Consider the following 27,915-nt stretch of genomic DNA (forward strand, 5'->3'; position numbering starts at 1 on the left):
ATGAAAGTAAAAATAGGACTCACATGTGCAAACATGTATAATATATTACAAAGATCTACTGTATGCATTTATTACACAGATGACTGGAGTTTAGGAACCCTGGTCTGCAAAGATCCTAAGTTCCCATCTACTTCGAAATCCCTAAGCATCAATCCCTATAATAGATAAATATTGAACAATCATGTCTCTGTTGGGTAGTAAAGACACAAGAAAGAATGAGGAGCAGCACTTGCTTTTGTGGTATTCATGACTAGTGAGTCACACAGACCCACAACCACAAGAGAAGCCCTGATCACTGACTTTCACTTAGCCCAGTAGCCAGGACAATGAAAGGGCTTTCTTCATTGGGTAAAGCATACTGACTCCTCAGAAATGTTAAATGTTTGCAGCTGGTAGATTCCTCTCTATTATACCATGTGTTTCTGCCCCCAAAAGACTTTAGTTGAACATTGCTTGTCCTGATTGGATTGAATCAGAGATCTCTATGTACTGACAATGCATCATGACGTGTTGGAATGGTGAATGCCGGTGTAAAGTATGAGGAGTGCCTGCTTCAAAGAACAGTGCTGCAGAGCAGAACAATTACAGGCTTAAGAGTGGAGAGCCCAGTGCAAGGGATGGTCCTTCTTGGTTCTATGGATTTGGGCAATGCACTTGACTTATTTGAGTGCATGTCTCCACTTGTAAAGATAGAGATAATTCTGTCTGCTTGTTGACAGTAATGTGGGAAATAAATTAGATGATGTACATGAAAATATTTTTTGGATTATAAATTTTTTCCGGCTGTTTTGTTTTTTTAATCTTGAAATGAGAAGAGGAGATGATGCTAATGTCTAATTTTTTTAGGGGGGTGTGTTGGCTCATGCCTGTAATCCCAACACTTTTTTTTTTTTTATTATACTTTGAGTTCTAGGGTACAGGTGCACAACATGCAGGTTTGTTACATATGTATACATGTGCCATGTTGGTGTGCTGCGCCCATTAACTCGTCATTTACATTAGGTATATCTCCTAATGCTATCCCTCCCCCCTACCCCCACCCCACAACAGGCCCCGGTGTGTGATGTTCCCTACCCTGTGTCCAAGTGTTCTCATTGTTCAGTTCCCACCTATGAGTGAGAACATGTGGTGTTTGGTTTTCTGTCCTTGAGATAGTTTGCTCAGAATGATGGTTTCCAGCTTTATCCATGTCCCTACAAAGACATGAACTCATCCTTTCTTATGGCTGCATAGTATTCCATGGTGTATATGTGCCACATTTTCTTAATCCAGTCTATCATTGATGGACATTTGGGTTGGTTCCAAGTCTTTGCTATTGTGAATAGTGGTGTAATAAACATATGGGTGCATGTGTCTTTATAGCAGCATGATTTATATTCCTTTGGGTATATGCCCAGTAATGGGATGGCTGGGTCAAATGGTATTTCTAGTTCTAGATCCCTGAGGAATCACCACACTGTCTTCCATAGTGGTTGAGCTAGTTTACAGTCCCAGCAACAGTGTAAAAGTGTTCCTATTTCTCTACATTCACTCTAGCACCTGTTGTTTCCTGACTTTTTAATGATCGCCATTCTAACTGGTATGATGGTATAAATCTTCTTATAATGTCAATTTCACAGTCTAGCATAAAGAAGAGGCTACATACTATTCACAATAGGAAAGTTGTGGAATCATCCTAAATGCCCATCAATGGTAGACTAAATAAAGAAAATGTGGTATATATACACCATTGAATACTATGCAGCCATAAAAAAAGAATGAGATCACGTTCTTTGCAGCAACATGTATGCAGCTAAAGACCATTATCCTTAGCAAACTAATGCAAGATCAGAAAACCAAATCCTGCATGTTCTGACTTAAAAGTGAGAGATAAACAATAAGAATATTTGGACACAAAAATGAGAACAACAGACTCTTGGGCCTACTTGAGGGTGGACAGGGCAGGAGGGAGAGAATCAGAAAAAATGCCTATAGGGCACTATGCTTAGCACCTGGATGATGAAATAATCTGCACAACAAAATTCCATGACATGAGTTTACCCATATAACAAACCTGCACATGTACCCCTAAAACTGAAATAAAAGTTAAAAGAAAAAAATAGAAGAGGCTACAGAAAATTCATGGAAGGCACAAGGAAAAGATATGAGAGAGGAAAAGAAGAAAGAAAGAGACAAGATACACAGGTGGCATTTCTTAAACTATAAAGTAGGAAAATATCTGTAAAGGGCTAAGGGGCTATAGGAATTCAGAGTAAGAAGAAATCATATAGAAGTAATACAATGAGGTTCGCATTTGATATTTTTCTTGTTTTTGCTTTGTTCTTTTTAATGAAAAGCAACAGGTAATTTTCTGAAAGTCAGAAAACACCAGTATCCTTGTGATCTCATCCTAGATTTTTCTGTCAACTGGATCCACTCTAATTAATAAAGAATGCATTTCTGACCCCATTCCAAATATGTGAAATTAGAAGACATGATTGCATATATAATAATAAAAGCACAATCTAAAGGATATTATCACACTAGGAATACAGAGTTGTTTCTTCTTGACCTGGAGCAAATATTAAGAGAAAGTCAATGTATTTACAAACAAGATTTAATAATGTTCACAAAAATAGAGTTTGCCCCCAAATGAGACATTATGCATTGCTTTATTTCAAAAAGTTACCAATTTAGTGCTTAAAAAATCCAACAGGTAAGCAGCAGGCCTAATAGAGTCTGTTTCTGGAACTCTCTGCTAGCAACTGAGCATTCTCAGTCCAGGAAGCCATTTTTCATGGGAGGAATGGAGAGAGGGAGAGGAAGGCAATAGTTACATCCCATTCTGCACAGCTCAGTACTGCCTGTTCATCTTCTTGACCTTTTTATAACGATAGTCATCAGCGGCCTTCTGCTTATCAGGATGCTTGCGGTTAGGAGGGAACCTCTCAGCCTCTGCCTTCTCTGTGTCGCCTAGCTTCTCTGTGTCGCCTACCCTCAAGAGTCTGGTTTTGGGTTCTTCTGTGTTTCTCTGTATGGGAACATTGAGCTCCTCATGATAAAATCTGTTCTGCTGCACGTAATTCACAGCCATGTTGGTAGGCATGAAGGATAGCTTACTGTCTTTTTTCTTATTCTGCTACTCTGCCAGCAGATGGACCTTGGCATCCTCTGAAGAAATGATAGTTTTTATCTAGCATTGATGCCAAGGTCCAACTCAGAAATGCCACTCAGCATCTGGTTGGAAAACATCTTCTTGTTCTTCTTTGCTGAGGAAATGTGGATGTTTTCTGGAAGTTCATAAAGACAATCCTCTGCATTCCTTGGCTTGACTTTCTGTTCCTCATGTTCCACGATCCCTTTCCTCTTCTTTAGCTCTGTCTCAGCGTACTTCATCATGTCTGCATCCTCATCCCTTCAGTTTGTTTCTGCAGAAAATGATGTCCCCAAGTGAAAGTCTTCCTCTTTTCTGATTTTATCTTTGCTCTTTTCCTTCAGTTTCTTCATATCCACATCACCTGTCTTCATCTGAAAGGGATTTGAGTGGTCTCTTCTTATAACTTCTTTCCCAACAGCAGGGCCACAGCACCCGTTGAATCTCTTCCTTATATTATGTACTTCTCTGGTCTATTCCAGTTTTAATTGAACCTCCTCTGTGTCATCTTCATCTTCCTCTGACTCTCAGTCATCCCAGTGCCAACAGAAAGTCTTCCTGGTGACCAGCATGGTGGCACCAGCCCTGTGGTCCAGCCACAGTGCCACTGTGCCTTGAGGTTTGCATTTAAGTATGAATTTTTTATAAAACAACTTCTAGTAGCTCTAAGTGAGGTAGACTTGTGAGGCTGATAATAAAGATAAGAAAAACAGTTTAAAAACAGCTGCAATGATGAAAAATAAGAAACAGGCAATGTCAACCAGAATGGACAAAATATAGTGGCGCAAGACTAAAGAAGAACACATTCCAAGATATGGGGAGGGAGGGAGGTGATACAGTCTGTATATTTATCCCACCCAAATCTCATGTTGAATTGTAATCCCCAATGCTGGAGGTAGGGCCTGGTGGGAGTTGTTTGGATGATGGGGGCAGATCTCTCATGGCTTGGTGCTATCTTTTTGATAGTGAGTTCTTTCAAGATCTGGTCATTTAAAAGTGTGTGGCAACCCCTCCCACAACTTTGCTAGCTTCTTAATTTTGCCATGAGACATGCCTGCTCCTCCTTTGCCTTCCACCAGGATTGTAAGCCTCCTGAGGCCTCCCTAGAAGCCAATCAAATGCCAGCATCATGCTTCCTGTACAGCCTACAGAATTGTGAGCCAATTAAATCTCTTTTCTTTATAAATTACCCAGTCTCAGACATTTCTTCATAGCAATGCAAGAACAGCCTAACACAGCAGGTTTTAGGAATAATTTTCAGGTTCCCCCTGGGGCAACTGGCTGGTTGAGGGCATCATTCGACTATGGCAGGGAATATTTGAGGGAAAGAAGATTTGGAGAAAAAGGAGTAAATTCAGTTGTGAATATGTTGAGTTGAAGTTTAAATAGGGAAGCAGATAAAGACAGCTGCAGATAGCCGGATACAGAAATATGAAGCTGAAAAACATAAACATGGAATTTGATGCAGAGGAAATAACAGATCAACCCCCCTGTAAGTGTGTAAGGTAAGAATAATAAAAGTGGGCTCAAGATAGATCCATGAGGAGCACCAATATTTTTACATGTCTCTATGAAGCTGTCAGAAAAGGTAGACAATTCATGTGCAATTGCCAATGATAGTTTAAAGCACCAAATTCTGAGTCAGGCTCACTGGCCTCCCTTCCCAGATCCACCACTTAACACTCTGGGCAAGTCCATTCAATTCCCTGAGCCTCAGTTTTTCTGTGTGTAAAATGGGAATACAATAGGACACATTTGCTGTGAAAACTCAATGGAATAATGTGGGTAGAGTGTTGAGCCCAATGCCTAATACATGCACATATAAATATTTAATAAGTATTAGATACTTTAAGTGATTTGGGGAAAAAGGGCTTAATATGCTTGCGTTTTAAGATTTCTTCAATTCTCCAAATGTGAGTTGTTCCCCAGGCCACCAGTGTAGGGAGAGATCTTTAACAGGTTCTTTTGCATTTTCTCTTAGATGGATTGCTGAGCAGCCTCCAGGAATCCTTCACCTTTTCCCTTCTCTTGACAGCTTCCTGCTCTACCTTAGGGATCATTCCACGTTCTCCTCACTAGGCAACAGTATAGTAATCAACCAAACAAATAAATAAAACAGTAAGATAATTTCAAATAGTTCTATAGACTGTTTATGCGCCTCCGAAATTCATACGTTAAAACATAATCCCAAATGTGGGGGGACATAATATAGATGTGATAGTATTTGGAGGTAGGTTTTAGAGGTAGATTAGCATCTATACTCACAAATGGGATTAGTGCCATTATAAAATAAGCCCCAAAGAACTCCCTTCCCCTTTCGCCATGTGAGGTCACAGCAAGGAGATAGCCATCTGTGAACCAGAAGGATGTCCTGATGGAAATGGACCATCCCAGGCACCGAATCTGCACTCACCTTGATCTTGGACTTCACAGCCTTCCAAACTGTAAGCAATAAATTTCTGTTTTTTATAAACCACCCATTCTATGGTAGTTTGTAATAGCAGCCCAAATGAAGTAAAACAAATAGTGATAAAATAATGAAAAATAAACAGAAAGCAGTGATAGAATAAGTCTAAGGTGGATCTTTCCATCAGTGACACTGAACACAAACTTAGACCCTAAATATGTGAGTGAATGTGTGGAGAGGTATGGATGGATACTAGAGTTTCTTATTTGAGCAATTATTAAAGCCAGGCATGAGGCTGGATGTCTTCCTAGATTTGCATTTCTCATTTGCAACTTTCTTTTTCCCTCTTGAATTAAGCAAACCCAACAAAAGAAGTGCTCTCCACTCCCTTTCCAGTGAGCTACAAAGAAAACGATGCTTTGAATTAGGTGATAGATTTTTCTGTTTCTGCCACTCTAGGCACCTCCACAGTTTAAGGCGTTTGATGAATGAGAATATAAGGGTCAAAGGTTCTACCATGTAGAGCATGAACTAGTAGAATTTCTTTCCACTAAACTAAAATCCACAGTAGCACTGCCTACTTAGAAATAACATAACAACCTCTCAAATCTGCACAGGGATTGACAGTTTGGAAACTGCTTTTGGAAACTTGATTATATTTAAGACCCACAGCCACCATATGAAACAGTATTTTCTCCAATTTGTAGATGAGGAAACTGAGGCTCAGAGGTTACGTGACTTTCCAAATATGCTACTTAGTGTTGAAACTAATATTTGAAGCCATTGCCCATCTGTCTGTGGGCACTTTCCACCACTGTTATCCCAGGGCCCCTGAAATAGCCTTGGGTCAATTTATAACATTGGGTCTGTCTGAAATTGCTAGCATTGACTCTCAGTCAGCCATAACATGCTGCGTATGTTTACTGTGGTTTCCCTGGCCTAGGGGTAAAAAAAGACATCACTGTTTTTCTGGCTCACTCATCATGCTGAAAGACAAGACTTGACTGAAAGTGTGTCCCCTACCCTCTGGACAGTCTCAAGAAGGTTTCTAATGTGGACTTGCTCAGGCTGCCCCTACGCAATGCCTCTGCTGTCCTTGAAGATCCCTTGGACACTTCATTCTCATCTTTCATGCCCACGGCTGGTTCCATCTGCCCCTTCCCCTGTTGGCTCAGAGAATGAAACTGCTGCTAAAGGCCCTGGTATTTGTATTTGTACTATTTCTGTTAAGCATTTTATTCCTTGCCCACCTCAGGCCCCATGGTGTCAATGCAAGTTACTCTGGAGTGGAATGCTTCTTACATCACTTCATTTAGGCCTCCCATAAGTGTCTTGACATGGTCTTAAGTCTGAACATCTCTGCATTACATATGAAGAAGCAGATGTAATCACCCAACAGGTTCTTCTTGACGACTGCACAGAACAAATCAATTCACTGTGACCGTTGTATTGCAGTAAAGAGTTTAATTAATGTGAGTCCAGCCACACGAAGCAACTAGAGTTTTAACTCAAATCAGTCTCCCTGAAGGCTCAGAGGTTAGGGTTTTTCAAGGATAGTTTGGTGGGCAGAGGTGTGGGGGATGGATGCTGCTGATTGGTTGGGGGTGCAATCATAGAGGCGTGGAAAACAGTCCTCCTGCACTGAGTCTGCTTCTGGGTTGGGAAGCCACAAGATAAGTTGAATCATGAGTCACAAATCTAGGTGGGGTCAGCAGTTGATATAATGCAAATGTCTGAAAAATAGCTCAAAGATCAATCTTAGGTTCCCCAGTAGTGATGCTATTTATAGTAACGATTGGAGAAGTCACAAATCTTGTGACCTCTGGCCACATGACCCCTGGTCAGTAAGGGATTATGGAAACTATCACTACATTTTAGCAGGATTCGGGCTCCTCCCATAATCCCAATCTAGTAGCTTTTTATTAGTCTTACAGAGGTGGTTTTAGCCCCCAGAGAAAGAGGGGATCAGTTTTAAGGAGGGGCTGCTATTATCCTTGCTTCAAAGTTAAGTTATAAACTAAATTTCTCCTGTAGTTAGCTTGGCCTGTGTCCAGCAATAAGTGAAGACAGCCAGGCTGTGAGGCTAGAGGCAAAATGGAGTCAGTCATGCGAGATTTCCCCCACTGTCATGATCTCTGCAAAGACAGTTTCACAGAGACTCAATGAAGTTAAGCCATTTGTTCAAATCCAAATAGGTAGTAAATGGGGGATTTAAACCCAGGTCTGTCTGATCAGCGAGTCCATGTGCTTAACCTCAATACTCCATAGGATATTGTGATTTATAAAAAGGAGTATGTATTTGGTCTTCATCCAGTTCCTGGTACAGAGCTCCTAAAACCCTTGGAATTTCCTAAGTGAGCTGAGCAGTAAAGGTGAGAGTAGAGTCAACTGTTATTTATTACAAACTCCTTTCACACACACCTGAGCTTATGTGAATATGGTGATTATTGGAAACCCAGAGACAACTACAGGATGGGGTCTGGTTGCCAGGAGAACCAACCACATAATTACAGGGTTGGAACTTCCAGCCCCACCCTCTGACCTCTGGAGAGGGAAGATGGGTTGAAGGTTGAATTGATCACTAATAGCCAATGGTTTAATAAATTATGCCTGTGTAATGCATCCTCCAAAAAACCCACAAGAAAGAGACAAAAGAAAGAGGTTCACAGAACTTCCGTTTAGCGACCATGTGGAGGTGCAGGAGGGTAGCCTTGCTCTGAGAGGGCACAGAAACTCCACACACCTTCCGTACCCCTTGCCCTACACATCCCCTCATCTGGCTGTTCCTGAGTTGTATTTTTTGGTAATAAACTGGTAATCCAATATGTTGTGTTTTCATGAGTTCTGTGAGCTGTTCTAGCAAATGATTGAACACAAGGAGGGCATCATGGGAACCTCTGATTGGGAGCTCTAGGGGTTAAGAGAAACCTTCCCCTTTGCTCTTTGAAGATTCACTAAAAGTCAACGGATTGTAAATTAAAAATAGAATCCTAAGCCCCCCACCAACTGAACAGACACCCTTTTGGCCAAGGGGACTCCAAAGAAATGTTAAAAAATTGAGTTCCTGGCCATAAAGAGAAAGGAGGTTGGACATGTCTCATTGTACCTCTTCCTTTTTGGAGTTTAGACATAATAACTGACCAGCATTGATGTTAAAATAGAGATCATAAGGCTGACAAAAAGACTATTTGTAGCAATAAGATACCAAATTATAAACAAGACCTAAGGCCACACAAGGTAAGGGTTAAGTCACACCCACAGGCCATCACCCTTGCTACATAAATCCTTATCTTAAGACATTCCTTTCTGCTGATTCCAAGTTTTAGACAGAGCCTTATTTCTTTAACCAATTGCAAATCAAAGAATCTCTGAACCTATAAGGTGTAAGCCCCCACTTCAAGACATCCCATCTTCTTGGTTGAACCAATATATATCCTCCACATATTGATTTATATATTTTCCTATAACTCTCACCTTCTTAAAAGGTATGAAACCAAACTGTAATCCAACAGCCTTGGACACACTTTCTCAGTACTCCCTGAGCCTGAGGACCCTGCTTCCCAGGCCTGTGGTCATTCTTATTGTTTCAGAATTAACATTTAAAAAAATATTTTTACAGAGTTTGTGTTTTCCATTAACATGACAAAGGCAGATTATTAGGAGAAATGGCATACACATTTATTAACATGCAGGGAGAAGAATCATAGAATGATTACCCCAACCCCGCAATTGGTTACAGAGGCTTATCTACCATCTTGAGGTTACAGAAAGAATGGAGGCTTGAAGCATGGCCAAAAACAGGTTATGGTGGTAAATTGAGTAATAATAACAATACAGGTTATGGGAGGGAGAAAAGAGAGGCCTGGCTAGCAAAGGTGGTTTTGTTATGTAGGTGAAACCTCACAGGTAGCAGCCCTCAAAGAGAATAGTTGGTAAATGTATCTTTGAGACCTTTAAAAGTGTCAGGCTCTCGGTTAATGTTTTCTGGACCTGGAAAAGGGAGGACCTCAAAGAAAGCCTGGCAGCATCAATGCAGATATTTTCTCCAGATGCTAATCTCCCCTACGAAAGACAGCTCTTTCAGAGATCCCTCTGGTTGCATACTCTCTGAACAGCCATCTCAAAATATGTCAAAGCAGTATATTTTGGGGTGCAATATTTTAGTTTCATTCATAGCCAAGTTAAACAGGAGCTGTGGATAACCTGGGGCTCCACTACTTGAGACTGGCATCTGAAATGGGGTGCAGTGTTGTGAAGCTTACCCTTTTTGGTGGAATCTGATGCTATCTAGAGACAGCATCAGAATTGAGTTAAATTAGGACACAATCAGTGCCCATTGAGAAGCAGAGAATTCCTTACTGTGGGTGAGAAAAAACCTACACATTTTGGTGACCAGAAGTAAAGTGTAATGAGTAAAGAAAGAGTGTTTGTTTTCTTTTTCACTCCCCTATTCCCCTAAGGGAAAGCACTCAGTTTCAGGGAAGGCACACAAGCACACAAGTTTTGTCGAGCCACAGCAACTCTGCTGCCTAATATGATGCTGCACTCAGAATTGTCCCTTGATCATCCTCACAGACTCATGTCAAAATGCCTGAGATCAAGAGGTTGCAGGTAAACAGCTGAAGAAAAGCAAACAGTGCTCAGTCATCAAAACATGAGGGAGCTGTCTTACACACACACACACAATTACACACAAACACACAGTGTCTATGGGATATTTGGAGTGTAAGACAACGGCATTTTAGTAACCTGCCTCACCCTGCTCAACTGATCTGAGAGTGTGTCTAGAGGACCAGTGTACCTTCAGCCCGTAGCACAGCATGTGATACAGAGTAGGCACTCAAAATACTATTTTCAGTGAATAAATAGAAGACTGGAGTGTCTAGATATTACTGTCTTATTATTGAAGCTTTTGAACTAATTTTTTAATCACTCATTTTCTAAAAAGGAGCAGTGAGTTTTAAAGATAAGAGCCAAGTTGAATATATGCCTGAGTTCAAACAGGACCTTTCACAAGCTATTTGGTTTTCTGAATTTCAATTTACCAAACTGCAGTAAAGAGCTGGTCCCAGAACAGTGCTCACCTAGAACAGCGAGCACAGGATACATACTCATTCTTTCTCCTTCTTTATTGGTAACTGTGATCCTCAGTGACCTCTTTTTAATCTGACCCTTTAAGGTGCAAACAACAGGAAATAATCTTAGGAGTCAAGACACCTCATCTTAGCACTAAATCTCTGGGCAGTCAGTTAAATCATTCAGGACAGCCACCTCTCACATACCTAATCAATAAAATAAGACAGGAATAGGCATCTTAGCAGGTATTTGTAAAAAGGAAATTAGACTCTACCTTCAGCAGAACACATAACAAATCCCACTTTTTTCAGTCTTGCTGTGGGGGTATCCTGTGCATTGTGGAATCTTTAGAACCACCCTGCGCCCCTCCTTTCTTTGTGTTAAACAAAAGATATTTTACATCCTCTATCCCTACCCTTCACTTACAAGCAAATGTATACCCTACTTAGGATAAGAATTAAAAACAAAACACACTCCTGGGTACAAATTTGAGTCCTCACCACATTTTCATCCCTTGCCATCCGAAGAGAGGCAGGAATCCTTCTCCCTCCTACTCTCATACCAGCCAAGGCCACAGGCTCTTTTCATAGCCTCTGGAGGCTACTCCTTAGTAAGGACCATACTGCCTCCCTAACCCTTCCTTACTGCTATTTAAAACCTTGTCACAGCCGGCATGGTGGTTCATGCCTGTAATTCCAGCACTTTGGGAGGCTGAGGTGGGTGGATCCTTTGAGCTCAGAGTTTGAGACCAGCCTGGCCAAAATGGCGAAACCCCATCTCTACTAAAAACACAAAAATTAGCTGAGCATGATGGCATGCGCCTGTATTCCCAGCTACTCGGGAGGCTGAGGCACAAGAATCACTTGAACCCAGGAGGCAGAGGTTGCAGTGAGCCGAGATCATGTCACTGCTCTCCAGCCCGGGCAACAGAGTGAGACCTTGTCTCAAAAAAATAAATAAATAAAACCTGGTCGCTCATCCCCTGGGAAAGCAGAGCACATCCATTCTTACTCTGCAAATCTGTAGATTTCTGGTCTCCAAATTCTACTTAATCTTTTGAGAACATCAAGCTTTTTTGTCAAAATTGTGGGGACTTGATCCAACAGTTCAATTTCTGGGTACATATCCAAGATAATTGGAAGTAGGATCTGAAGAGATATTTGTATACCTATGTTCCCATGTTTCTAACAGTGTTATTCACAATGGCCAAAAGGTGGAAGCAACCCACATGTCCACTGATGGATGAATGGATTAACCAAATGTGGCATATTCATGCAATGTGGTTTTATTCCACCTCAAATAAGAAGAAAATTCTGACACGCGCTAAAAAATGTATGAAACTTGAGGACATTACACTAAGTGAAATAAGTCAGTCACAAAAAAACAGATACTGTGTGATTACACTTATAAGAGGTACATAGAGTGGTCAAATTCATAGAGACCTGATGGTTACCAGGGCTAAGGAAAATGAGGAATGGGGAGTTAATGTTTAATAAATACAGAGTTTCGCTTTTGCAAGATGAAAAAATTCTGGAGATTGTTTGCACAACAATGGAAATATACTTAATCCTAGTCAACCGTACACTAAAAAAGGGTCAAGATGGTACGTTTTCTATTATATGTACTTTACCACAGGCAAGAATAAAGTTAAAATAAAAAACAAAAATGGAGGATCCTATATCCTCTCTCCATCTCTGCAGCATAGATTCCACAATCTACTCAATAGTTTTGTGTCTGCATTTTGTTTGCACTCACTCTTGTTTCTTAAAGTTATAGGAGAACCTTTCTTCCTCTCTGCATGATCCTTCCTTGGCCATTGCAATAGGAATGTTCATCCTCTCCTTGTCCTTTCCACTTCTCACGAGGAGGTGAGGCTCGTCTTACTAGGACAGGACAACACATGTCTTTCTTTCCCTCTCCCTTTCTGGAGCCCAAACTCTGTGTCTTCTCTAATTCCCACCTTTTTTTTCATCAGGGTCACATGTGAGCTGTCTTCTGCATCCTGCCCCCATGGGATATGCTTTTTCCAGGTCCTGCATTGGGTAACATGGTCCATTTCAGCCATGGTGCCAAGCTCAACTGTCCAACTGCAGCTTTGCTGGCAATAAAACTGGCTTCCTTAGAATTATTATCTGGTTCCTGGGGCTATTTTTTACTTGGTTCAGAACCCATAGAGGATCAGTCATGATTAGTTATTGCCCTCTCTACCCAAAGGTCCAGAAACAAAGCACTCTTTTTGGTTTTGTATCAACCTTGAAAAACATGAGAAGCAATGGCCTAAATTAATACCCAAATAATATAGTGTGTTCCACCCATTATTCAACAATTATACTGGTAGTTGGTCACTCTCTTAATATGTTTTTTATTTTTTATCATTTTTTTTAAGACAGAATCTCACTCTGTCACTCAGGCTAGAATGCAGTGGTGTGATCTTGGCTCACTGTATCCTCCATCTACCGGGTTCAAGCAATTCTCCTGCCTCAGCCTCCTGAACAGCTGTGATTACAGGCACCTGCCATCATGCCTGGCTAATTTTTGTATTTTTACTAGAGACAGAGTTTCACCTTGTTGGCCAGGCTGGTCTCGAACTCCTGGCCTCAAGTGATCCACCTGCCTTGGCCTCCCAAAGTGCTGGGATTACAGGCATGAGCCACCATGTCTGGTTTATCTTAGCATGACTTGAAGTTGTCACTTCACTGAGAAGATCTTAGGTTCCCCTTTACAGCTCCAAGCTCTGTGTCGGGTGCAGCGTAAAGCTCATGTCTGTTCATTGATTGATTGATGGTTATTAGAACACAAAAGAGAAAATAATTCTCTAAGGACTGCCCTTTTTGGTCACTTTTACATGGGCGTGGGCAGATGTCACCCTTAGTAGTTGGCAGCATGATAGAGCAAAAAGAATCGGAAACTGGGAATAAGAAATGTCTCATCTAACTGATTTAGATGAATCATTCATTTAAATTTGGTGAATTTAGGCATCAAGTTGTGCGGCAAATTGCTCACCCTTCTGAATCTCCATTTCCTTGTCTATAAAATTAGGGTCTTTGCATTGATGTCTAAACTCCCTTCTATTTTAAACATACTCTTAATTGTATGACTCAGTTGTACTTTCAGCTCTGTATTTAAGAGATTAAAGCAGAAAAAACCCTCCCTTCCCCTCCCACTGCCTCTGGCCTGCAGAAGTGTCCAGCAAGCATTTTCCTTTTTGCAGGCATATGGAGGATCCAGCAGGCTGTTGAACCATAATATCAAATGCCAGTCAGATGATCCCCCACTGGGTTTTTAAATCAACATGGAATGGTTCTGACCCAGTGTGAGAGCAGCTGAAATTGACAATCCAAGTGTGTCTGTGGGAGGTAGCCCAAGGAGCACTCTTGATAATCAAAAGGAACAAAGATGTTCCTTTCATCAAACTATCAAAAACAAATCTAAGCCATGGGTTGTTTTTGGAGGAACACCATCCCTCCCTCCTTATTCATCCCCGCATTCCACAGTTCTTCCCTCCCTGGCTCAGCAGCTTGCCACAGGGGGAGTAAGCCACCGTGGGTTATGAGCTGTCAGCCTCCGCATTTAAATATTACTCACCCAGCTCAGTTCAAGGTACAGGTCAGCCAATAGTATTAAGTTAACTACATTGGGAAATACATTATCTTTTGGGTCACAGGGGTACAATTCAGTGAACAGCAACAGGATTTCCTGGTTGATAAATGGTTCCACAAGAGGTTATAGCTTGCCTGCCCTAGAAATAATAGCAATAATCCCCTACATTCATATTCCACTCTGGAGTCTATAGAGGATTTTCACATCCATTATCTCTTAGGACTTTCTCGAGGGAGTCAGCCCAGCTCAGGAGAGAGGCCAGAGCACAGACATCAGCTCTCATGCCTGCTTCCCAGTACACCATGCCATGACTGGGAAGTTCTGTTGCCTCTTGGCGCCTCAGTTCACGAACTATAATCAGGAAATGCCAATAACATCTGCCTTGCAGAGGAACCAAGGAGATCAAATGAGGTGATGTTTGTGCATATTAAAAAATGATGTCATGGAAAAGAATCAATTAGAAGTGCTCTATAGAAGCAAAATTAAAAATCATAAAAATAAGCTTTAATTTACCTGCTAAAACCTTATAAAACTACAAAACCAGTAGAGCTAAAAATCACTTAAAGATATTTCTCTTTATTTTTTATTTTGTTTGGCATTCATTTATTGGGTACCTTTGCACAATACCTGTTAAAGCTAATCTCTGCCATCTAGGAACTTGGGAAATTAAGATACATATAGATGTAACTGCAGCTATGATTTAAGATAGAGGCTAGAAATCAGCAAGCAAGGTCAGTCTAGTAAAAGTTACAATGACTGCAACTTATATGATGCCATTAAAGGAATCCTGAGGAATGAAATTATGCTGGACTGTGGCACTGACACAAAAGAGCTATCAATTATCAATGTCCCATTATATGGCAGCTACTAGAAGTACCTCTCTAATCCTGGCCATCACCCTGAAAGGTATTATTATTATTATCACCATCATCCCCATATTACAGAAGGGATAATTGAGACTAAGGAAAGTGAACTATCATGTCAGCATATAAAACATCTAAGCCTGGGCTCACAACGTTGTCTGTCTGAAGCCAGCGCCTTTGTCTCCTGCTCTGCACTATGCAATTTGCTTACTTAGAAATCCAAGAGGAAACCCCTGATATAAGTTTTTTAATTTTTTTGTTGGGCCCTGAAAGACCCAGAGAAAAAGATTTTGAAGTAAGCCATTTCAGGAGGAGGTCACAGCATGAATAAATTATGAAAAAATATCTTTGGAGATACTGAGGTGTCCAGTCTGCCTAAAGAGGTGTTTGGTAATGGGCTATTCGTTACCAGAAATTCTAACCACCTGTTGAGTTCAGAGCTCCTAAAGACCAAGTGAACAGATGACTTCCAATGATTCCTTCCTCAAAAAATGCCCAGGCCCTTGCCTCTGTAACCCTCCCTGTAATCATTACAATCACTGTTGCTTCCACTTGTCCCCATCTGCTCCAGACCAATCCCCAGTGCAAGTTCCATATTTACAATAAGTACTTGATTGTTTACTAAATGGTGAATGACCCTGTCCTATGCTACACTAGCCTGCTGGTTTGGTTTGATTTCCATCTCCACTTCTAGGGTAGAAATAGGAAGCTCAAATGCCAATATTGGCAGACCCCCCCTGCCCCACACCATGACACCCCGCTGAAAATGTCAAATAGAGTATTGTGCTTCCAGGCTAACATATACTGGGGACAAGCTGATTTTTTCTTTTTTTTTTTTTTTGACATTGACATTTCTTTCTTTTTTTATGTTGACATTGATTCCCAAAAGATAACTTAGTATGTAACATCCATGTTTGATAGGGTGCAATTATGGAACATTCAACAGAGAAGGACAAATGAGGTAATGCATGACAAGGACAAGTGGGACAGAGGCTCCAACAAATAGTAGATACAGTTGGTCCTTGAACAACATGGAGGCTAGGGGCACTGACTCCAAAATCCTGCACAATCCAGAATCCACATGCAAATTTTGTCTCCCCAAAGACTTAAATACTAATAGCCTTCTATTAACCAGAAGCCTTGTCAATAACATAAACAGTCTATTAACACATATTTTGTATGTTATATGTATTAATATACTATATCCTTATAATAAAGTAAACTAGAGAAAGAAAAATGTTATTAAGAAAATCATAAAGAAAAAATGTTTACTATTTACTAAGTGGAAGTGGATCATCATAAAGGTCTTCATCCTCATCGTCTCCATGTTGAGTAGTCTGAGGAGGAGGAAGAGGAGTGGTTGGTCTTTGCTGTCTCAGGGTGGCAGAGGCAGAAGAAAATCTGCCTATACCTGGACCCACACAGCTCAAATCTGTGTTGCTCAAGGGTCAATTGTATAGGCAATACCTATACTTCCTTTCCTACTACCAAAAAAAAAAAAAAAAAAAAAAAGCCCTATCAATAAGAGGAGTCAATGGCATCCATTTGTATCAGTTTAGAGTATCCTGGCTATAAAACAGGTGAAACAGACTCTGCCTAACTTAACGGAAACATTCCTGGAGTTCAGCAAATTAAAGAAAGATTTGCATAACCAGGCTTTGGACAATACATGAATCAGAGATACTCTGAGCATTGGTTCATTCATTTGCTTGTCCATTCCCCAAGTATTTTTGAGTGCCTGCATTACCTGGAATTGCTCTAGGTACTAAAAATGTACCACATCCAGTGGTGATGGATGTGGTTGCAAAAACTAATGAGCACATTTTCAGGACATAACTGCTGTATGCTCAAATTCCAGTGCCTGCCATCACTGTAAGGCTCTGCTCAAGTTTCCGTTCTCATGAAAGAGTCTGAACAAATTAACCTGGATTAGTGCCTACTTCCTTGGCTAGTGTTGGCAGGGCCCGGCGAAGTTCTTGCAGAGAACCTGGATGAACACTCCCGCCATGAACACATCCAGAAACAATGAGGAAAAGGTACTTAACCAGAGGAAAATTGTGATGCTTTTACCAAAAAAAAAAAGCGGGGGAAAGGGATGCTGAGAAAATAAAAACAATTCTTGTCTACTCTTCTATCTGAGAAGATAGCATAAGATCAGACATGTGAAGATGTTGGCATAGTCCCCAGCACAAAGTAAGCACTTGATGAATAAATAACAAAAATGATTAAACATTCATCTGCTATGTGATGAGACATCAGAGCATGTGAAGTAATTAATTAGGCTATTGACTATTGCTTTACCTACAAAAACAAATAGTCAACATGTCAGCACTAAGATGTCAGCTTTAAATTATTTATGAAATTTGGAAAAGCATTAATAAAGGTATCTGAAGTGAGGAAAGTGTTGGTCCTGCTTTTCCTGGTGCTGGTCAGACTTCAATTTAATTGAACATATAATTAAGCACATATTATATATCAAATCCTCGGAGCAGTGTACACAGATTTTAAGAGGACTCAGCAAACAGGAAACTATGGTCACAGCCTGGGTGACAGAGAGAGAGACTCTATCTCAGAAAAAAAAAAGAGAGAGAGAAAATGGATAGTGGTAATAGTTGTACAACGCTGTGAATATCATTAACGCTACTGAATTGCACATATAAAAATGATTAAAGTGGTAAATATTACATATATTTTACAATAAAAAAATCAAAGAAAAAAAGTAAAAACAATCTGAAAACTATGACATATGTGAAATGGTTGAAAAGATGAGAGCATTTGGCCTGAGGTCACAGTACTTACTATGCATGTCTAATTATATGCAATTCTAGTTGAGGAAGAGCCTTCCTCCTGGAAAGGAGAGAAAGTTTCAGGCCAATATCTTGTGACTTGTGAAAGCAAAGATTTGAAGCAAGGGCAGGAGAGTAACTTAGGTAGGGCAAGGACAAAGGTGTATGCATGCACACTCTGTTGCCTGGTGTACGTGTGAGAAAAACAAAATCTCTAGAATGCTTGCCATTGCTGCTTGCACTATCCAACACACCTTTGATTTATCCCAAAAGTACTGTAAATGAAGCTCAAATGAGTTCTAGTTTTAAATGGCTATTCAAAGAAGGAAACTTTTGAGAAGTGGGAAAAAAATCTGAAATAAATATCATAAAACGGAGGTTCAAACCCTCCTTCTGTCACTTGGCCAATTGTGTAACCTTGACAGTCAATGAATGTTATCCCTAGCATTCCACATCTTCCACTATTTCTGAGCTTCCAAATATGTTTCTACTTTTTATTGCTGTGAAACAAACCACCCCAATCTCCCAGGCATAGAGTAATAATCATTTATTATCATCTCCTTGTTAGAGGGTTTACTGGGCTCAGCTATGTGGTTCTCACTCAGGGTGTCTCAGGCAGCAGTGTCTGTGCCTGGAGTCATTAGGAAGGCTGGTTCACATGTCTCTTGGTTTATGCAGGCTATTGGCTAAGACCACGCTAGCAAGTGTAGCCAGAACACATACTGGATCCTTTCCATGCATCTTGGGCTTCCTCACAGCATGGCAGTTGGTTTCTAAGAGTGAGCATTGCAAGAGAGTCAGGCAGAGACTACATAGCCTTTTATGACCTAATGTTGAAAATCTTGATGGGTCACTGCCACAACATTCTATGTATTATGGAGTCACTAAGGTCAGCCCATATTCAAGGGGAGGAGAATTGGACTCCATCACTGGATGAGAGAAATGCCAATGAATTTGCAGACCTGTTTTAAAACCACTACAGTCCATCCTCTAGCTGCACACGTTTACATTCCTTCCACATAAAAATTATCTTCCTATGCTTTGAAGACATCTCCCACCACCAAGCAGTTTCATTTATTATTATTACAGGCTCAGGCTTTAAGTTCAAGATCTAATCACCACATTTTTATAAAATGGAAATGACGCTTTCCCCAACTATATCACATGACTACATCAAGGATCATGTTAAGTATAGGTGAGTATATACATATATATATGCACACATATATATATATACACACAGATATACATATACACAAAAAAATTTATACACAAACATAAAATCATGAAGGCTTTTTAAAAATAGGAACTGTTAATTATACATAAAGCATCTCCATTCGTGCAATTTTTATGTCTTCTCCTAGGTAATTAATTTTATGGAAATATACAATCCTCCTCCTGACTGCACCTCTCCCACACACACACTACCTTCCTAGTACTCTGGGGAATATTGGGCAAACATTCTCCCCACAAAATTATATTAAGAAGTTGAATAAACATTAAATATTGTATGATACATGCATCACACAGGGAACGTTGTTTATGGATGCTGAGATTTTCTAGGCAACCTCAGAATGCTAATATGTTTAACATCAACTATTGCCTCCTTGTTCTGAGATGGCATCTAAGATATGGAAATGTGTCTTTTTCTGAATTTACTCTCAAGTACTTCTGGGATTTCACTATTTTTCTGAGTTTGGGCAGTAGCTAGGAAAACATCTATGAGACAAAGATGGCTGGTTACTTCCCCAGTATCTCTTCTCCCAGATGATAAATATTTTTGCTAAGCATGGGGCCATTCAGCCAAAGAGTTGGTTTCTTAATTTCTCTTGAAGCTAGGTGTAGACACGTGTCAATGTTCTGCTCAATCATATGGAGTAGAAGTGCTGAGTTGTAACTTCTGAGTCAGGCCCTTGGCATACAATAAGCCTAGCTTCCCTTTCTCTTCTTGACTTCCTATTGGCTGGAATGTGGACTTGATAGTGGAAGCTCCCACTCTCTATGTTAGACCACTATCTATATTAAACCACTGTATTAGACCACAAGGTGAAAAATGCATGTTGACGTTGGCAGAGCAATAAGAACTTCCATATCAGCCTGACATGATATACTTGGCTGCTTACATACTCAGTTACCTAAGAGAGAAAAAGCTTTTATCTGGCGTGACTGTGTTGTAGTAGGCAAAGGGAATGTTAATTGGTGAACCCTTTCCGATTCTGGTCCACAGTCATCTCTCAGAGATGCCCAGCACTGGCCCAACCTCCATTCCTTCTGTCCTCCAGGAAGTCATGGGCTACCCAGGGACTGTTTCCTGTGTGCCTTGCATTCCACCTGACCCACATCTGTCACCAAACTGCTCAGATTCATCAGAGGGAAGGAGACTAAAAATTAGCTTGGTTGATTAACATGTTGCTTCTAGTGTTCTCATGTCTCAAACAGTTCTTCCAAGAACCTATTGACAGGAACAACACTGAAACTATTTACAATTGAAGATTTCCAGGCAATGAGCAATCGAAATGGGCCCCGCCAAAAGCAACCACCTCTTCCACTGCCCTCAGTAGGAGCCCAGCCATCAGTGCACACCTGCTGATTGCTACAGAGAGTCCCTCCTGCCTCCTGCTTCCTGCTTAGCTCTCCAGCACGCATTCCCCTTCACAGAACAACACTGTAGTAGAAACTTTCTATCAACAGGAACAAAAAAGAGACATTACAATTAGATAATGGATTTTGTCCTTAATTTAAAATCATAGCACCTTAGGGAAGACTGCAAGACAGAATCTCTCTTCTGGGTTTTTGTATATACCTATGGAGTTCCTGGACTCATTTTAGCATTTGCGTATACTCAGATTTGTTGCAGACCACTGACGATAGGCCTTGCAGTCCTGGTTTTAAATTCTGGCTTGGTATACCACAAAACAACACACTGTGGCCACAGGCAATCATGCAATTAACAAAATACTTCAACACTCAAGTGGGGATACGGCATTTGCACAAATGAGGCACATTGATTTGCCAAGCAGTAACTGTAACAGCAAAGCAGAGAGACCAGCCTTGTAAGAAATAGCTATTTCAGCCTCAATGACATGATAGCTATTCTGAGCACCTCTATTTAATCAAACTAAAAATTCACTGAGTGCTTATCCCACACCAGACACAGACTCTACAGGTGAAAGGAAGACAAAGATTACCATGATAAAGTCCCAACTCTCAAGTGAACAGATTGATAAACAAAAGACTCTGCAATTCTGTAGAATTTTCAAATGTCTGGAAAGTGTTATAGGAACACGGATGAGGCAGCAATTCCCTCTGCCTGGCATCAGACAGCCTAGAAAGATTTAAAAAGGCAACACTTGAGTCAGGTCATAAAAAGTGAACCAGTACCCACCAGGTAGACAAAGAAGGAAGAGTGCAGCAGGTAGACAGGCATGAAGGCTATGTAGACAGGAAAAGGCACGGCGTCTGCGGGACGGCAGCAACCAGGGATGAAGCTGCAAGGTGTCGTTCTCAAACACCAGCGCATAAAGAACCCCTGAGGGGCTTATAAGAACTACTGTGCCAGCACCCACCAATATTACATCAAAATTTCTGGAGATGGAGATGAGCTTCAGGACTTTGTAAAAACTCCTCCAGGAGCACTAATATGCAGCCAAGGTTAAAACCAAGATGAGTCTGTGTGTGTGTGTGTGTGTGTGTGTGTGTGTGTGTGTGTGTGTGTAGTGAACACCTAGGTCTGCTCTCTTAACAAATGTCAACTACATGATACAGTATTATTAACTATAACCACCATGCTGTCCATTAGATCTCCAGAACTTTCTCATCTGATAACTGAAACTTTGTACCCTTTGATTGTCTCTCTATTCCCCCTTCTCACACACCCTGGCAAATACCATTCTACTCTTTGCTTTTAGGAGTTCAATGTTTTTAGATTCCCCATAGAAGAGAGTTTATATTTATCTTTCTGCTTCTGGTTTATTTCACTTAGCATAATGTCATGTAGCTTCGTGCTTGTTGTCCCAGGAGGAAACGATGTGAGGCGATAGATATGTTAATTAGCTTGACTGTGGTACACATTTCACAATGTATACATATATTTTTGTACATTACACTGTACGTCTTAAATATCTATACTTTTATTTGTCAATTATATCTTCATAGAGCTGAGGAAATAATAAAAAATAAAAACCAAGATCAAGAAGGGCTACAAATGTTGCCCGGAATAATGATGCGGTCTTCTGGGACACGGGAATCCTAGGCAATCCTGGCCCCTTCATCTGCAGGTTTTAGGTGATAAATATCTATGTAAGGTTATGTAATGTCATGCTGTCTGAGAGCAGCAGATGGGTGACCAAGAAATTCATTTCTTGGAGAAAATCCAGGTATCAGAGTTATCGACAGAGCCAAGTTCCCCTCATCCCAGTCCCGTGAAACTGTCGTTAATTCTAAAACAGTAAAGTTCATACACTTTAGACTGGCCTCAAATATAAAAGAAAGGAAAAGGAGGAGCGGGGAGGGAGCAGAAGAGAGGGACACCCTGTGATGACTGGTAACTTGACAGGAAACCCACTTCACTTTTTTTTTTTTTTAATAGCATATGACACAGCAGAAAGTATCTCAGTATTTATGTGCTGGGAGTGATTCTCTGGCAACGATAGTGGGCAGGTCTCTTGGGCTATACCCTGCTACTGACAGAGCAAACAAAGGAAGCTAGATATGCTGTCCACTGGGCTCAAGCTTCTTTTTATTCAGAAAGTCATTTTCACCCCACACCCACGCCCTGGTCACAACCTGCAGCCACTCGGTCTGGCCTCATCTCAGGTCATTTGTGTTGTTATTTATATAAGGGAATACCTGAGGCTGGATAATTTATAAGGAAAGGAGGTTTATTTGGCTCACAGTTTTGCAACATATACAAAAAGTATGGTGCCAGCATCTGCTTCCAGCTAGGGCCTCAGGCTGCTTCCACTCGTGGTGGCAGGTGAAGGGGAGCTGGTGTGTGCAGAGAGCATATGGCCAGAGAGGAAGCCAGAGACAGAGAAAGGGGAGGGAGGTGCCAGGCTCTTCCAAGCAACCAGTTCTCATGGGAACTAACAGAATAAGAACTCGCTCATTACCATTAGGATGGCACCAAGATGTTCATGAGGAATCTGTCCCTTGTGACCCAAACACTTCCTATTAGGCTCCACCTTTAGCTCTGGGGATTCAATTTCAACCTGAGATTTGGAGGAGTCAGATATCCAAACCACACCCTTTGGTCTTTGAACAGTAAGCTGTCCCCCATCAGTCCTTCTTGCTGTCCCTCACATCAGGGTTGCAGAGAAAAACTATGGAAAGTTGGGAGTGCAGGAGGTCATCACTGTAATTTACTGGAAGGACTCACAGAACTCAGCAAAGCTGTGAGACTCGGTTATGGCTTATTATAGAGAAAAGATTACAGATTAAATTTAGCAACAGGAAAAGGTACATACAGGAAGGTCTGGGAGAGTTTCAGGTGCAAGAATCTGGTTGTTATCTCCTAGGAAAGTTATACGGACAACACACACTCCTTCCAGTAATGATACATGGCAACATGCACAGAGGATTGAAAACAAAGGGAGCTTGCTTGAACATTGGTGTCTAGGTCGATTCCATAGACCTGACTGCTTGCCCACATGGCTGACCTTAGCCTTCAGTCCCTCCAGAGGTCCAGCCGATACAGTGTGGCCCAAGGTCTCCATGATAAATCACATTATTGGCATAGAAATGGGCCAGGCATGGTGGCTCACGCCTGTAATCTCAGCACTTGTGAGGCCGAGGCGGATGGATCACCTGAGGTCAGGAGTTCGAGACCAGCCTGACCAACAGGGTGAAACCCCCTCTGTACTAAAAGTACAAAAATTAGCCAGGCATGGTGGCTCATGCCTGTAGTCCCAGCTACTTGGGAGGCTGAGGCAGGAGAATCACTTGAACCCAGGAGGGGAGCCAAGATCACACCACTGCACTCCAGCCTAAGCAACAGAGCCATCTCAAAAAAAAAAAAAAAAAAAAAAAAAAAAAAAAGATATTCCAGGTGCTTAGAGGTGATCTCCCAGGAGACAGTCAAGGCCCAAACCTTTCACTGCTCAAGGTTAGTCCTTTACTGTTCAGAACTGGTCGCATCTTGAAGTTCAGTAGAGCAGGGCTGACATCCTCCTGCTCCCACTTCCTGGCTGAGTGGCCTTGGGAAGATTCTTCAGGCTCTCTGAGCCTACTTTGCTTTACTTGCAACATGGACATAATATCTTAGCAGACTGTTCAGAGCAAGGATGAAGCAAGGATGTGATAAACTGCAAAAGCAGTGAAAATTAGTTACATCCTGACTCAACCCAAAATGAACCAGAGGTTATTCTTGGGGGAAGATCATAGATTTGCAATACCTGGGGCATGTGCATTTGCAGAGAAAAATATCATTTCTATAGGGACACATCATCATTTCACTCAGCAGGCATTTCTGGGGTGCCTACGTGAGCCATATCCTGAAGAGGCAGGAATGAGAAAGGTACATTTCTGAGCAAGTTGCTGTGATTTGGAAAGTGGTGGATGTAAGGATATTGGTTAGCCTGCAGATTAGCTCTGTCCCAGTGAGATGAGAAGCAATCTGCCTGTCCCAACTTCCCAAATGCCCAGAGTCAGCTTCTCTCACTAGGCACATCTCATGGTTGGGCTCCGTGTGCTGGAACACTCTATAACTGCGGCCCCCAACATTTTTGGCACCAGGAACCAGTTTCATGGAAGATGATTTTTCCATGGACTGTGGAGGGGGGCAGTTCAGGATGAAACAGTTCCACTCAGAACATTAGGCATTAGATTCTCATAAGGAACTCACAACCAAGATCCCTCACATGCTCAGTTCACAGTAGTATTCATGCTCCTATGAGAATCTAATGCCACCACTGATCTGACAGGTGGCAGAGCACAGGCAGTAATGCTCACTCACCACGCCCCCGCTCACCTTCTGGTGTGTGGCCCTGGTTCCTAACAGGCCATTGACCAGTACTAGTCTGTGGACTGGGGGTTGGGGACAACTGCTCTATAAGATAAAATTGCTGGCCGGGCACCGTGGCTCACGCCTGTAATCCCAGCACTTTGGGAGGCCGAGGAGGGCAGATCACGAGGTCAGGAGATTGAGACCATCCTGGCTAACACAGTGATACCCCATCTCTACTAAAAAAAAAATACAAAAAAATTAGCTGGGCATGGTGGCACATGCCTGTAGTCCCAGCTACTCGGGAGGCTGAGGCAGAAGAATCGCTTGAATCTGGAAGGTGGAGGTTGCAGAGAGCCGAGTTCACACCACTGCACTCAGGCCTGGGAGACAGAGCGAGACTGTCTCAAAACAAACAAACAAACAAAAAATACAATTGCTAGATATAATTGCTTTTTCTCCCCTCAACTACAACTTTTAAAAAATACCCTTAACAATGTAACAGCACACACACACACATACACACACTTCTCATATTCTTAGAATATTGCTTTAATTTTATATACAACACCTGGCATCGGACAGCTTGGAGGAGGTGTTTTAAATATACTGTGCTCCCTTGCAGATGTTTTGAAAGCTAGTGGATTACAAAATATTAAATTGGAAAATTTTCCTTCTATGTTGTATTTTTTTTGGACTCAAAAGTCTCTAGTCTCCAGGTCTTAAGTCCTGTGATATAGTTTGGATGTGCGTCCCTGCCCAAATCACATATTGAAATGGAATCCCTAATGTTGGAAGTGGGGCCCATTGGGAAGTGATTGGGTCATAAGGGGAGGCGGTTTCTCATGAATGCTTTAGCACCGTCTCCCTTGGTACTGTCCTCATGATAGTGAGTTCTCATGAGATCTAGTCATTTAAAAGTGTTTAGCATCTCCCCACTCTCTCTCTTGCTCCTGCTTTCACTGTCACGTGCCTGCTCCCTCCTTGCCTTCCTTTACAACTGGAAACTTCCTGAGGCCTCCCAGACGCAGAAGCCACTATACCTTCTGTACAGCCTGCAGAACCATGAGCCAACTCAACTTCCTTTCTTATAAATTACCTAGTCTCAGGTATTTCTTTAAAGCAATGCAAGAACAGACTAGTACAGCCTGTATAGTTTGGTGTCACTCACTCATCAATTCAACAAAATTTTATTGAGTACCTACTGTGTGATATCAGTATTGTAAGCAATAGCAGGGGGAAAAAAATGTTTAAAATCCCTGCCTTTGTGTCAGTTACATTCTGGTGGACTCTGACAGAATATTGGCTTTGGAAAGTTATGAGCTAAGCACAAGTCACTTATCAACTGTGAGACCCTGAGCACCTGACCAAATCCATCTGAGCCTCTTTCATCATTTTGAAACAGACCTAAAAATACCAACCTCCTAGGGCTATTGTGAAAATAAACTAAGCAACCATAATAAAGCACCTAGAACAATTTTGGCTTATAGAAGCTGCTGAATGTCTATTAGGTTTCCTTTCCCTTCTACCATTTATTTCCAGGACCCCATGCTATCCTGGTTATAAAGCCAAGGGAAGAGAAGGCATTATTAGGTGCAGATTAATTAGAAGGAAGACATGCTTGTTACTGGACAAACTCAGGTAAAACTTAGGTCTGGTGTCTTGACCTGCTTACCTACTATTTCATCCTTACTCACTCAAACAAAGAAGACACAGAGGTAGAAGGAAAGACTCCAGGGCATGGTCAGGAGACCTGATTTTAATTCTAGCTCCTCAAACAATAGCTATATATCTTTGTGGAATTCACTTTACAGTCTCAATTCCCTGACCTGCAAGACGAGGGACAGTACTAGATCCATGTTCTCAAGCAAGGCTACCCACTAGAAGCCTCTAGGGAGTTCTCACAACCTACAGAGTCCTAGAAAATTACACCAGAATCCTTGGAGGAATTCTGTAAAAGCTGCCCTGCTATGAAGCCAGGACTGAGAACTTCTGGGCTGCCCTTCAGCTGTAATAACCAGGACTACTGGGCTGGCAAACTCGTATTAGTTTTAAGACAATTACCAGGTTTCTAGATTCTACTCATGTATTATCTTATTGAATCCTCAAAACAACCTCAAAATATAGGTATCATGATCCTCAGGATACAGGTTAGAAAAAGAGAGATTCTTTAACTTGCTTCAAGTCACACCCAGTAAGTTCTAGAGCTGAGATCTAAACACGAGTGTCTAGGATAGATGCTCAAACTAAGGAAGTGTTACCCCTCCACACGTCTCCATTCTGTGTTGCTCTCAGGTCAGCTTCTGTAACATCAAAGTCTGTTAGACACACAAATAAGCAGGCACAGTATGTAGCCAGAAGCCTAGAAGTGGGAGGGAGCCCAGTACAGCCAGCCAGCAGCAGCAATCCCAGCCCGGAGGGCACGGTGTCACTGTGCTTCAGGATGCACTGTCCTCTGTGCATTCCATCTGTGAAAGACACTTACTGCCTCTCCTGCACCTCTCCTTAGTGACTCCAAATTCATCTGGCTTTTTGGTCTTAGTGCAGGATTTCTTAACATCAGCACCACTGACATTTGGGACTGGGTTATTCTTTGTTGTGGTGCTGTCCTGTGCACTGTGAAGGGTGAGGAGCATCCCTAGCTTTTATCTACTGGAGAGATTCAAGTTGCACACCCATCCTCCTCCCTGTGTCTTAACCATCAACAATGTCTCCAATAGTTTCCAAAAGTCCCTTAGGAGGGGTAAAATCACCCAGGGTAAGAACAACTGCCCAGGGTTCCCACATCCCTGATGGGTGCTTCCCCTACTTCCTGACCAAATTTGATTTTACTCTGATGGTTCAGCCCTCCCTTCTCAGCATCCGCTGCCTCATATGATTTTCCGTCTCAGCATTGTCCTCAGGAGGCTGGCCTCTTGACCTCCAAGAAATAAGCTGTGCTCAGTCAAGGGAATAGTCACTCGGGGAGGAGTGTGTTCCTTTGCCTGGGGCCAGCCCTACATTTTAACTGGTGCCCTCTGTCTATTGCTGGTGGGTAGGAACTCGGGCCAGCCCCACTCTCAGAGAATCTCAGACATACCATGGGACACTTTCCTTTAATACTTGGCATT

General features: G+C 41.6%; 1 pseudogene; it reads right to left on the reverse strand.

Annotated features, from left to right (window-relative positions):
* Positions 1-2,833: 2,833 nt before the first annotated feature.
* On the reverse strand, positions 2,834-27,441 carry LOC116456768 (splicing factor C9orf78-like; annotated as a pseudogene).
* Positions 27,442-27,915: the final 474 nt, after the last annotated feature.

Source organism: Hylobates moloch, unplaced genomic scaffold (assembly GCF_009828535.3).
Source record: "Hylobates moloch isolate HMO894 unplaced genomic scaffold, HMol_V3 SCAFFOLD_17, whole genome shotgun sequence".
Classification (NCBI taxonomy): Eukaryota; Metazoa; Chordata; class Mammalia; order Primates; family Hylobatidae; genus Hylobates; species Hylobates moloch.